This window comes from Macrobrachium nipponense, chromosome 39, assembly GCF_015104395.2.
Source record: "Macrobrachium nipponense isolate FS-2020 chromosome 39, ASM1510439v2, whole genome shotgun sequence".
NCBI classification, from domain to species: domain Eukaryota; kingdom Metazoa; phylum Arthropoda; class Malacostraca; order Decapoda; family Palaemonidae; genus Macrobrachium; species Macrobrachium nipponense.
Window position 1 is genome coordinate 20,778,736 of NC_061099.1, and position 13,733 is coordinate 20,792,468.

The 13,733-nt window shown below is 47.7% G+C and overlaps 1 protein-coding gene across 4 annotated transcripts in view; it reads right to left on the bottom strand.

Moving 5' to 3' along the window:
* The window catches only part of LOC135210186 (torsin-1A-interacting protein 2-like), a 181,248-nt gene that overhangs the window by 24,542 nt on the left and 142,973 nt on the right, over positions 1-13,733 (bottom strand). The gene's annotated exons all lie outside the window — the stretch shown is intronic.

A 13,733-nucleotide genomic window follows, 5' to 3' on the forward strand; every position in this document is an offset into this window, starting at 1 on the left:
TAAGGATCGATCACTTGCTGCAGCCAAACAAACCATTATTTTAGTCATCATCTACTTTCAATAACCGACAAGCAAGAACAGTCTGCAAGTCATTTCTCTGAGGACTCTGATCCTATGCAGATAAAATCTGATTACCCTTACTGAACAAAGCAAGATATTCTAGTAGCTGGGAGACCCAAGATGAGAAAGGTATAATGGAGGGTGCTGTGGTATGGACCTGGTTATAAAAGGTCTTCGTGTTCACTTTACAAGGAGGAGCAAAATGACAAACCTATTGATGATCAACCTTTGTCTGTGTGTGTGTGTAATTACTCTTCGAAAAGTTGCCCATAGTTTATATGTAAAAAGACTAAACACAATGTGAGATCCAGCAGATTGCTGGAAAGATTTATAAGGCCACCCCCTCAGACATTTCAGGACAAGAGTGAAGTCCCTATTATGAGATTTGAGTGGCCAACATGGAATTCCATGTTGGTACATATCTGTATTCCTTGAAGGTGGGGGCAATAATTTGCATTTACAACAGCTAAAATAGACAAGCGTCAACACTTATTGTTACGTAATTGGTCAGATCAATAGCCTTTGGATTAATGGGATTATAATGAAACAAATGAGATTTAATCCTTCCAATGAACAAACTAGTACCGATATTGTCTGTAGTTCACGATGTATTACAAGGTAACCATGAATCCTGCAATAAATCAATAAAAGTTATTTCTTATTAAAAATAATTTTTAGTACTTTCACATAAACTTGGGATACTCTTCAGTGGTGTGGTCAGCATGGTCTTGGCCTGCCCCCTCACAGCCGCAAGTTTAATTCTCGGGCATTCCATTGAGGGGTGAGAGATGTGTATTTCTGGTGATAGAACTTCACTCTCGACGTGGTTTGGAAGTCACGTAAAGCCGTTGGTCCCGTTGCTGAATACAGTAGGGTCTCGATAATCGCGGGGGATAGGGCCCAGAGCTCCCGTGATAAGTAAATACCCATTCTATCCTGGTAACCACACATCCCCCTTCAAAAATTGCTTAAAACTGCCTACTTTAACAGTTAACCCACCCAAGACACCACTATTCCAATGTTTATAACTGCCTACTTTAGTTCAAACACCAAATATGTCTTCAACTATCACCTTAAACTACATTCAAGACAGTCTCTTTTCTTTTTTTTACACGGAAAGAGAGGGAGAGAGGTAAGAGAAATATAAAAATTCTGCAAATCATATGAGTAATCATCACCAACAATCTATGTTGATAAAGATTGCAACGATTTTGCAGTGCAATCGGATGAATAATAAATATAATGCTATCAGCAGCATGCAGCAAAACATCTCTTCCCTTCTCCACAACACGTTAATATATTACATGTAATAACCTTCATCTGATGTTTAGGTTTCTTTCCCATAAGAGTAAAAGAATCAGGGCTTTTGGATGCCACATAATTAACTTGTTTATATGGGAACAATTTAAAGAACGCAGCGAACACTGCACTTCAAAACAACAACAAACAAACGTGGGTAGGCCCGCCCAGTGTTGCCAAATGGGAATTGCAATTTCTTGCTAGATTTTGCTCTATAAAAAGCTATAAAAATTTACATCATACACAACATTCCCACCCAGACAATTTCAACTGATTGCTCTCTTTTTCAATTCAAACATGTTCCTAACATACGGAGTGTACTTGTATATTATGTTACATGATTTCTAATAATTTCGAAATCTAATAGGTTCAACTCCTGAAAATGGTTTTGCAAGATTTTGTTCTTTTTTCTTACATGATATATCAAACATAGCAGAATAAAAGAAATATTCAACATTACAAAGATCTGATGTCAAAATACGTATGCTAAATGTATTTGAAAACAAAAATGATATTGTTATGATACAATAAAGTTTTATATATCTTACCTGGCAGATATATACATAGCTACGACGGAGTAATAGCTATGTATATATCTGACAGGTAAGTTGAATATATAAAATGCAAGTTTTCCTGCCAGATGATAGATTGAAAATTTTCTTGCTAATTATCTCAAGAAAATGAAAGCTAGCATTAAAAATGCAAAATTGGTAACGCTGGACTCAACAGATCAGTGCATTGTACTACTACGCAACCGTACATTAGTTATGTGAAGAGGGTGTTAGTAGTAAAAATGATAGTTACTGTATCATTGAAAATATCAAAACATACGATGTTGCAAAGCCGATTCTATGTCATGTTTTTCCTATATGTGTAGGCTAAAAGGAAAACTTTATTTTTTTTGTTTCATTGCTGCCACAAACCCCTAACAATGCAGAGTACATAATATTATGATCATTGTAAACTATTATTTACTACAAAAATAATAATGATATTTTGTACTGAAAATGAATGTTGCGTATACAGGCAGTCCCTGGGTTACAACGGGGGTTCTGTTCTTGAGACGCGTTGTAAGCCGGAACATCATCAAAAATTCTAAGAAAACCTTACTTTTAATGCTTTGGGTACATTCAAAGCTATTTAAACTGCATTCTTATTGCATTTTTCATAAAAAAAAAACTTCAGATATGACAATTTGTCCAAAATTGCATTTTTCCTAACTATACAAACCTGAGGTCCTTTTACAATAGGAAGGTACTAGCGGCAGCTGGATAGGTCGTAAGCTTTCGAACAAGGGGTTCGGTAGTTAACTGCTTGTCCGACAGGCGCGCGCCGCGACTGGGAGGTAAACAAATCACTTTTGCTTTTGGCCCAAGCAAAAACTGCAGAGTGAGGGGTGGCATGAGGTGGGGCTATGTGTAAAGGACTCAGGTTTGTATAGTTAGGAAAAAATGCAATTTTGGACAAATTGTCATTTGTTCCGACACGGCATGCAAACCTTCGGTCCTTTTACAATAGGAAGACTCACTTCTGGTGGGAGGAATCTGAGTCTTTTGTGAACAGACTGGTGTTCGCCCAACCTTGGAAGCCTCCCTGGTCGTAAGAGCGAGGGAGGGATCCAAGCCTCTGTCCGATTGATCGGGGTGTGCACCGCAGGATCAATGGTCAGACCTCTAGGACCGAGTACTAAGAGAGAGGCATGCGTATCTCTTCGTACCAGCAATGTAAGAACTTGTTCCTGTACAGGAGCAAATATAAAGTCATGGGTTTGACTCTTGTAGGCATCCACTTCCCCCCCTTGTAGAAGGAAGTGTGGAATATTCTGCTCCTATCCCTAGTGAAAGGGATAGGATGGGGCTCTGTCATATAGCTCACCTGCATCTCGTCCTCATCCAGCGTAGTGACGACCATGGCCCTCTGCCCACAGGTAGAGGGGGAGGAAAAGATGGGAAGAGAGAGCCAGTCACTCACTCACTCACACATCCATCCACACAGTCACACCAGGACTCGATGCTGTTCAGCCTGCGAGGGTCTGGGTTAGCTACACAACTTGTTGAGCAGCCACCACGGGTCCCAAGGAAAAGGTATCCAAGGACCTGTGGGCAATATCCCGAAGGTAGAAGGACGTAAAGGTAGTCTGGTTAGACCAGACCCCTGCCTTCAGGACCTGCGCCACGGAGAAGTTCTTACGAAACGCCAACGACGGGCCAATACTTCTGACTTCGTGAGCTCTCGGACGGGACGTACGGATGTCGTCACTACCATCAGCCTCATACGCCCTCCTGATGACCTCACGCAGCCAGAATGAAAGAGTGTTCTTGGATACTTCTTTCTTGGTGACCCAGGTGCTAACGAAGAGGCGTCGACACTCAGGCCTGAGGTGTCGAGTTCTCTTCAGATAGCGCCGTAGCGCCCTCACAGGACAAAGCAGCATCTCATCCGCATCATTATCGGTGAAGTCCAATAGGGAGGGAATCGTGAATGACTCGAACCTGTCGTCAGGGACCGACGGTTTCTGAGTCTTCGCCACGAAGTTCGGGACGAAATCGAGCGTCACGGATCCCCATCCCCTGGAGTGTCGTACATCATAGGAAAGACCATGAAGTTCCCCTACTCTCTTTGCCGATGCCAGGGCCAGCAAGAAGAGGGTCTTGAGGGTCAGATCCCTGTCTGACGACTCCCGGAGTGGCTCGAACGGCGTTCGAGTCAAACTCCTAAGGACGAGAGTCACATCCCACGCAGGGGGCCTGAGTTCCCTGGGTGGGCAAGACCTTTCGAAGCTCCTCATAAGCAAGGAGATCTCGAACGAGTTCGAGATGTCCAACCCCCTCAGTTTCAGGACGAGCGCCAAGGCGGCTCTGTATCCTTTGACTGTGGGGACTGAGAGGAGCTTCTCTCGGCGAAGAAAAACGAGGAAATCCGCTACCTGCTGAAGAGTGGCTCTGAGAGGAGATAGACCCCGTCTACGACACCAACCACAGAAGACGGCCCACTTCCCCTGGTACACAGCTGCAGAGGACTGACGGACGTTTCCAGCCATCTCTGTTGCTGCGCTACGAGAAAAGCCTCTCGTTCGCAAGAGATGGTGGATAACAGCCAGCCGTGAAGACGTAGGGACTGGACTGCTCGGTGGTACCGCTCGACGTGTGGCTGGGACGAGAAGGTTGTGCCAAGGGGGAATCTCTCTCGGTTCTCCTGCGAGAAGAGCCAGCAGGTCCGGATACCAAATGGCCTGTGGCCACTTGGGAGCCACCAGGATCATCCTGAGATTCGGGGTGACCAGTGCTCGACTGATCACCTTGCGAATCAGGCTGAACGGGGGAAAGGCATAGGCGAAGAGGTTGTCCCACGGGTGTTGAAGAGCGTCCTCTGCAGCTGCCCATGGGTCCGGCACGGCCGAGAAGAACACCTGGAGCTTCCTGTTGTGCCGGGTGGCGAACAGATCCACGACTGGTCGCCCCCACAGGTCGAAGAGCCTTTCCGCCACGTCCTGGTGTAGAGACCATTCGGTCCCTATCACCTGATCCCGACGGCTGAGCGTGTCTGCTACTACATTCCTCTTCCCTGGAATGTAGCGTGCCGACAGCTCTATTGAGTGTGCCTGAGCCCACTCGTGCACCTGCCGAGTCAACTGGTACAACGGGAGAGACACTAGGCCCCCCTGTTTGTTGACGTAAGCCACCACCGTGGTGTTGTCGCACATCAACACCATCTGAGTGTCCCATCAAGCGGTCCTGAAACTCTTGGAGAGCGAGAAACGCTGCCTTGAGTTCCAGTACATTGATGTGAAGGTGCTTGTCGTTCTCGTCCCACACTCCTGAAGTCAGCAACTCCTCCAGGTGTGCGCCCCATCCCTTCGGTCGATGCGTCTGAGAACATGCTGCATGTCCGGGGGGGGAGTGCGGAGAGGCCCTCCTCCTTCTTTAAGAGGTTCCTGTCGTCCAGCCACCAGGCTAGGTCCTGCCTCACCTCCTGTGTCAGTGACACTGGAAAGCTTGGGGGATCCGTCGCCTGCGACCAACTCTCCTTTAGTCTCCACTGTAGAGACCGCAGGTGAAGACGCCCGTGAGGGACTAACTTCTCGAGTGACGACAGGTGTCGATCACGACTTGCCATCGCTGAGCTACCTGTTCCTGCCGAGACAGGAACTGGTTGGCTGCCTCCCTGAATCTGCTGATCCGCGAGTCTGCGGGGAAGACTCGCCCTGCTACCGTGTCGATCAGCATACCCAGGTACTTCATCCTCTGCTTGGCTCGAGATCGGACTTCTCGAAGTTCACCACGATCCCCAGATCGTGACAGAACTCGAGGGCAGTCGATCCCGTCCTGTAGCAACTGCGAGCGGGAGCGCCAGGACTAACCAATCGTCGAGATACCTCATCAGACGTATCCCGTGCGAATGGGCCCAAGCAGACACCAGAGTGAACACTCGCGTGAACACCTGTGGGGCGGTTGAGAGACCGAAGCACAGTGCCCTGAACTGGTACACCGTCCCGTCGAGGATGAAGCGGAGGTACTTTCTGGAGGACTGATGAATGGGTATTTGGAAATACGCATCCTTCAAGTCCACTGAAAGCATGAAATCGTTCTCACCTGTGGAGTCGAGCACTGAGCGTGCCGTCTCCATCGTGAACCGGGTCTGGCGAACAAACCGGTTCAGGGGAGAGAGATCTATCACCGGGCGCCAGCCTCCCGTAGACTTTTCCACCAGGAAGAGTCGACTGTAAAAGCCTGGTGACTGATCCGTGACGATCTCTACAGCTCTCTTGCTCAGCATGGTCTTTATCTCCTGTCTCAGTGCTACGTCCTTCGATGACCCTGGAACGTACGACTGCTGTTGGACCGGGTTGGAGGTGAGGGGTGGCCGAGATTCGAAGGGTAATAGATATCCCTCCCGAAGGACATCTACAATCCAGGTCTCGGCGCCGTAGCGCTGCCAAGTTGCCCAATGGCTGGCCAGGCACCCCCCCACTTCCGGCAGCAGGTGAGGGGGAACGCCGTCCCTAGCGTTTCCCCCCTTTCTTCGACTTCTTCCCAGAGCCTCCACGGGATGAGGAGGGCTGGGAGGAGGGCTGGTTACGGCTCCCCTTGCCAGAAGTCGAAGAAGACAGAGTCATTCCCCGGGGCTTCGACGCAGCAACCGTCTTAGCCGCCGAGGAAGCGCTAGCCGAGCTCTTAGACTTGGCCGCAGTCCGAGGCTGCCCAGAAGCCTTCGAGACTGCCTGGTGAACCAGACGGTCACTGTAGTCAGTGCGCCGTCTGTCCACCGCAGCGTCCACCATCTCTCCTGGGAAGAGAGACGTGGAACTCCGTAAAGGTCCGTTGCGAAGTCCCAACGCCGCTTCACGCCCGGCCGCCCTGGAAACCCGAGTAAGGACAGCGTCCCTTCGTCGGAGAACCAGGTTGGCCCACAGGTTCACCGTCTGGTGGGCAAGGAAGGAGATGGCTCTTCCCCCAGACTGGCAAATTCTCCTGAAGGCCGAGTCATCTTCGGGAGAAATTCCCCCGGAGTTGGCTGCGACCTTAGATACTGTGAGGGACCACAGATCTAGCCAGGAGACGGCCTGGAAAGCTGCCATGGCGGTAGATTCCAGGCCGAGTGCCTCTTGCTGCGAGAACCACAGGTTCTCGGACAGGAGCTGTTGCAGAGACACACCCGGAGTCAGCCTAGCTAACTCCGGGTTCACCTGTTTGGGCGGCATCGGGTCTTCAGATGGCACGTAAAACCGCCGCTGTCGTAGCAGAGGAGGTGGAAGCAGCTTGCTCGACCTGCCAGACTTGAGCGAACCGTCTTGTCCGGAGACAAGCGATTCAACCTGGTCCAGCACTGAGTCCGCAAGCTCCGAACGCGGCAAACCCACCGTCGGTCTGGGTTCCCTCTTCGGGCCCCAGAACGACTCGAGCCGGGACGTGGGCTCGGATGGTGGGAGCGGCGATCCTTCCCCGAGGTCGTTGTGCTGACGAATCAGCGCAATAACCTCGGCAAAGTTCCTCTGGATCTCAGGAGTGACTGCATCCTGCGGAGTCGGACCGTCCAGTCCCTCAAACAGGAGCACCTCCCGAGACCCTCCTCCCTCAAGGAGAGGAGCAGCGACAGCCCCCTCTCGGTCTCCTCCAACCACCTGTGCGTACGACCTGGCTGGTCCGAGGACCGAGCCTGGTGCGTACGACGCCGTGGCGGGATCCTGAGGGGCGCACCCCTCACGATCACTCCTCAATACCTCGCCCCTCCCGGTGTAACCCGAGGAGGTTGAAGGTATGGGAGAGGAAGACCTGACGCTCTCTCCTCGCTCGCTGGTAGCACCAGCGGGCTTGGAGGACTGCAGGCGATCGCCAACCCGCGGTGGCGATCGAGCTGCAGACCTAGTCGAGCCGTCTCGCTGTGGAGAACGGCTGGACCGAGAACAGCGGCCCCGGTCTCGTGTGTCAGAGGAGCTGGTGCTGGTCGCCGTACCCGATCGCTCTCTGTGAGAGCGACGGTCAGGCGACCGGCGAGCTCCACTGTCACGGTGAGATCGGTGCGTATCCTCACGGTGCGTCAGTTCGCTGGTACCAGCCGTGGCTGGTGCCGGCGAACGGGGGGACCTCTTCCCAGCCTCAGCCCGTGGCCGGTCATGGACCGTCACGTCCGCCCGGGTAGCCAGCTGCTCGCCGCGAGAGCGAGAGCTGGCCTGGTGAGAGTCGCGTGAGCGGCTGTCACCAGTCTTCCGCTCCGTGCCGTGAACCTGACGCTGAGCGGACTCAGAGGTCTGGTTCCTGGCTGCACGGTCGCTGGTAGGCGACCGTACACTCGGTACCTCTCGCGAACGAGCGGCCGAGCCGGACCCTGCTGCTGTGGCCGAACCACTGACAGCAGGTGAGGAAGTGCCGGTGTTAGCCGGCACCCCTCTGGTCCCCGTAGTCTTCTTCCTTGACGGAGAAAGAGACGGGTCCTGCTCCGAAGGAGAGGCAGGGCGACCAGCGGAAGAAGCCCCCCGTCTCACCAGAGCGAGACGGGCCCTTAGAAGTTCCCGAAGGAGACTTCTTAGGGGGGGGGGGAGGGGGGGCGAGGCTTACCTTCTTCTTCTTCGGCGGGGGTGGGAGCCTTAGAAGAAGAAGGGGAAGAGGCGGCAGACGACGACGACGACGAAGAAGACGATGAAGACGACGACGACACCTTCCTCCTCTTCTTCTTCTTCTTCGTCAACCTCCTCAGGACCGACGTCAGATCTGTCATCCAGGACGGAGCCGGGGCTGCTGTTGCCGAAGCAACAGGGCCCGGACGTACCTGTCCGAACAGACCAGCATCGGGAGCAGCGGCGCCAGGAACAGGAACAACATCAGCAGGTGCGAGCATCACAGGAACGGCAGACGAGACAGCAGGAGCAGGTACAGGGACAGCAGCGGTGGTCACGGCAGGTACGGCAGACTGTGTGGGCGGTCCAGATGGGCGAACCAGCGGCACAGACGTCCTAGGTACCGGTGGGAGGTCCAGGGGCGAGCTCTTCGGGCACATGAAGTCCGGTCGCGGCAGCACGGCAAACCCAGGTGGCGGCATCACACTCCCCCGAGTTACGGCGACTGGTCCCTGCACCGATGTAGTGGGTGTTACAGAGACCGCGTGCTGGGTGTACACCAGGTGAGGAGGTGAAGCATAGCCGGGAGTTGTAAGGGTCGTGGTGGTGGTCGTGACCGTTGTATGGGTGACCGCCACGGAGCCAGCGAGATGATAGAGCAGCCCCTGGACACTCGGCACGCCCTGCAGCCCCAACGATGCCCACACCTGTCCGAGGTCATCCTTCGCGGCAACCGCACCTGAGGAGGCAAAAGTCGGGTGATTAGAAGGATCCTCTACCCGCTCGCGCGAAGACGAACGGATAGAGGACCCAGAGTACAACTCTACGTCAGGGTATCTAGCGCCCTCCTCCACACTCGACACGTCAGGAGAGGAGAAGGACCTAGACACCCCCCCCGAAGGGGAAGGCGCGAGACGTGGAAGTTGAGCGGGCGGCAGGAAAGAAGACGAAGTGTCCGTCACCAAAGGAGTCGCGGGAGAGCTTTCCGACGACTCCTTTGCAGGCCTTCGCTTCTTCCTGCCCTCATACAAAGTCCACTGCGCCTCCGACCAATCATTACATACATCACAGGGCTCGGCTCGGGTGCATTCGCGCCCCCGACACCGAGCACACAAAATATGAGGGTCAATCTCCGGGAACGATCGGAACTTCCCGCATTTACGCCCTTCGATACCCGGGCAAAGTCTCCGTGGGGTAGCGAGGCGAGGAGATTCCATCATAAATAGATAATTGATTGAAGCAATTAATATGAAAAGAGAGAATAATTGTACTTACAATAACTCTTTCATACACAATTACAACCAAATACTCAGAAAGCAAACGACGAGAAGCGGGCAGAGAGCGTCGAACACACACGTCCATCCACTGCGAGGCCGAAAGCAAAAGTGATTTGTTTACCTCCCAGTCGCGCGCGCGCGCCTGTCGGACAAGCAGTTAACTACCGAACCCCTTGTTCGAAAGCTTACGACCTATCCAGCTGCCGCTAGTACCTTCCTATTGTAAAAGGACCGAAGGTTTGTATGCCGTGTCGGAACAAATTGATTATTTTGCATTTTTGGTGTCATATTTCCTCTGCCAGATCAGTGTTGTAGGCGCTGTAACCCTGGAACATGCGTCGCAACCCTGGAATTAATTTCTGATGAACATAACTGAAAAGCGCCTTAACCTCGGAACGTTGTAAGCCAAACCCGTCGTAACCCGGGGACTGCCTATATTCCAGACATTATTACTACCATGACTAGTATTACATATTAATATTTCGAAAGATAATCTTGCTGTGAATGCTACCAAAATTTGATTTTCACATACATACGTACATCTTGTCAGCTGGCTGGCCTCGCATATATAAAAGGTGATTTCACTGATATGGAATTACGTACTCCACGAATAGCCATTTTATTATGAAAATATAACGATAATATATATAAGGTAGGTAAAAAATGGTTTTACGTATTTTCTTTTACGACCTTTGTCCAATAGGAAACAACAATCGATAATCTATGACAATTATCATTTGTATGACTGCATTGTTTGAAGTTATACACGTATACTACCAAAATAATAATGAAGTTCGAATTAATTTTAGCCTTAATATTATTACTACCATAATTACACTACTACTATTAAAATTTCTAAAAAGTTATTGAACAAAAAAAGGTTGCTGTGAATCCAACCATATACGTACATACTACATTTTCAAATAAGGTTTACATTTTGTGGCTGGCCACTCGGAGTATAAGTTGAGTGCAGTGATGTGGAATTATTCCTTGAATAGGCTATTTATCATGAGACATGACTATACAGTAGAACCTCTACATACAAAAGTCCCTACGTACGAAAAATTCAGGTTACGAAAGCAAAGACAATTTAAAAATTTGTGCACTGCACACTCAGTAGACTCGCCACCATCCTCCCGCTCTCCCATTAGTTCCTGATGCTAGTCACCGCCGTAAGATCCTGCTCTCCTATTGGTCAGCATCTGTCCCAACATGCCTCTATGTAAAGGCATTCTTTGACCATTTTTTGCGGCAGCGTTATCGTAAACACCTGGAATTTGTTCGTTCACATATATTTCGTTTGTTAACGTAAATTCGTGTTAGTTGTTTCGCTTTCATTGTACTGTAAGTTAATTTATCGTGTTGTGTGTGAACTTGATTACTTACGTTATTAGCCATAGGTCCCAAGAATGTTGCTGAAGTTCACGGAAAGAAGAGGATGATTTCTATGGAGACGAAGATAGAGATAATCAAGAATTGTTAATGTTTTCTGCCATTTGTTAATGTGTTTCATAAAGTTTAGTGTTAATGTTTTCGGCCATTTTTTAATGTTTCATAAAGTTAAGTGTTCATGTTTTCTGCCATTTGTCCTCCTCCTCTGTCGCCATTTTCGAACATCGCCTCACTCAAAAGGTAAGGTTCCATATCTAACTACATTTGTACATATACATGTATGTACAGTATTTTACCCTGTACACTAATACACTTTATTTACAGGTACAGTCATGATTATGTTAGGTATTGAATAGTCCAAATTGTTGCATTTCATTGTTTACTGGTCAATTTAGCTTTAATAAAAAATTTACTGTGGTGTTTTTTGTAGGGCTTGGAACAAATAAGGCAATTTACATGTAAAACGTAGTTCTAGATACGAAAAAATCAGGTTAAGGCCGCTTCAGAATGGATTAATTTCGTAACCTGAGGCACTACTGTAATATACGTATAAGGTGAGAATGGTTTTATTACCTTTATTGTCAGTTAATATCATAATGTGAATCTGTTCCTGTATGTTAGTGGTTATCGCACTGCAACTAGGCTTAGCCTACCAATGAACGTCATACATAAACCTTGAATAGGCTATTTATTATGAAGATATGCCAATTATATATGAGGTGAGAATGGTTTTATTACCTTTATTGTCAGTTGATATCATAATGTGAGTCTTTTCATGTATGTTGGCGGTTATTGGACTGCGGCCGAGGCTTAGCCTACCGGTAAATATCACATACACAACAAGGTCAAACCCACGATGCTTCGATTCATACCAGCGATATAGCATGAGAAGCGGTCCAAGAAAAAACCTGTGAATAACTGATTCCGTGATTGCTGATCCGCAACTAAGCGATGCCCCACTGTAACCACTGGTTCCATGCAATGTAAAAACACCAGACAAACAAACAGAAACTTGGGATCATCAAAGTTACTAAACTAGTTAAGCATTTTTTATGGAGAGTTATGGTAAAAATGCACCCATGAGATCCTCAGAAGTTGACTAACTAGTACTTTTTTTTTTTTTTTTTTTTTTTTTTTTAAACTGAAAATCAAAACTTTTTAAAGTAAATTTTATTTTTCCTAACTATACAAACCAAGTCCCTTTACAATAGGAATTCCTTGAGGCATATCCTGGACACGGCCACTGAAATCTTCAAACAAGGCAGTTCGGTAGTTAACTACCAGTCCAGTCATTGGTAGTCCCTCTGACCAGATGTAAACATTCCATTTTACTTTTGGTCCAGGTAACAGATGGAGGGGGGGTGGGATGAGGCATGAGTGTAAAAAGTGTTAAAAGGACCTAGGTTTGTATAGTTAGGGAAAATTCAATTTACTTTTAAAAGTAATGAGAATAAATCCAGATTGCGCGAACAACAGTTAACAGCGAAAGCAAATTTGAACGCTTATGCCCAATCAGAGGGACTACCAATGACCGGACCAGTAGTTAACCCTCTTACGCCGACTGGACGTATTTTACGTCAACATTTTTTTGTCTCCCGTGTGCCGACTGGACGTATTTTTATGTCGACTTACAAAGTTTTTTTAAAATTCGCGGAAAAATACTTATAGGCCTACCAGCCTAAAACTTTTGAATCATGCGCCTTGGGGGATGCTGGGAGTTCACGGATCAAGGTGTTTGTTTTGTTTACAATCGTTACGCAGTGCGCGCAAGCGCGAATTTCTTTCTTGCCGCACTAAAAAGTATCTGTGACACATCTCGGAAATTATTTAGTCACTTTGACATAATTTTTGTACCATTGTAAATTAGCCGTTACATGAAGTATTATATATGAAAATGTGTGCACTTTTATGTAGAATACAACAATAAAATACTCATGATTGTAGCTTTTATCAGCTTTGAGATATTTTCATATAAATAACGATAATTGCCAAAATTTCAACCTTCGGTCAACTTTGACTCTACCGAAATGGTCGAAAAACGCAATTGTAAGCTAAAACTCTTATATTTAAGTAATATTCAATCATTTACCTTAATTTTGCAACTAATTGGAAGTCTCTAGCACAATATTTCGATTTATGGTGAATTTATGAGAAAACTTTTCCTTATGTCCGTGCGGTAACTCTTCCGAAAAAAAATCATACATGCGATTGTGGTAATGTTTGCACCATTTTAAAATTAGCCGTTATATAAAGTTTTATATATGGAAATGTGCGCAATTTCATGCACAATACAACTAAAAACAACCCATGGTTGTAGCTTTTATCAGTTTTGAAATATTTTCATATAAATAATGATAATTGCCAAAATTTCAACCTTCGGAAAATCAAATTTGACTCTACCGAAATGGTCGAAAAAAACGCAATTGTAAGCTAAAATGCTTATATTCTAGTAATATTCAAGCATTTACCTTCATTTTGCAACAAATTGGAAGTCTCTGGCACAATATTTCGATTTATGGTGAATTTATGAAAAAAATAACATTTTCTTTCTTTACGTCCACTCAACAGCGGTAACTCTTCCGAAAAAATCATACGTGCGATTGTGGTAATGTTTGCATCATTTTAAATTAGCCGTTACATAAAGTTTTATA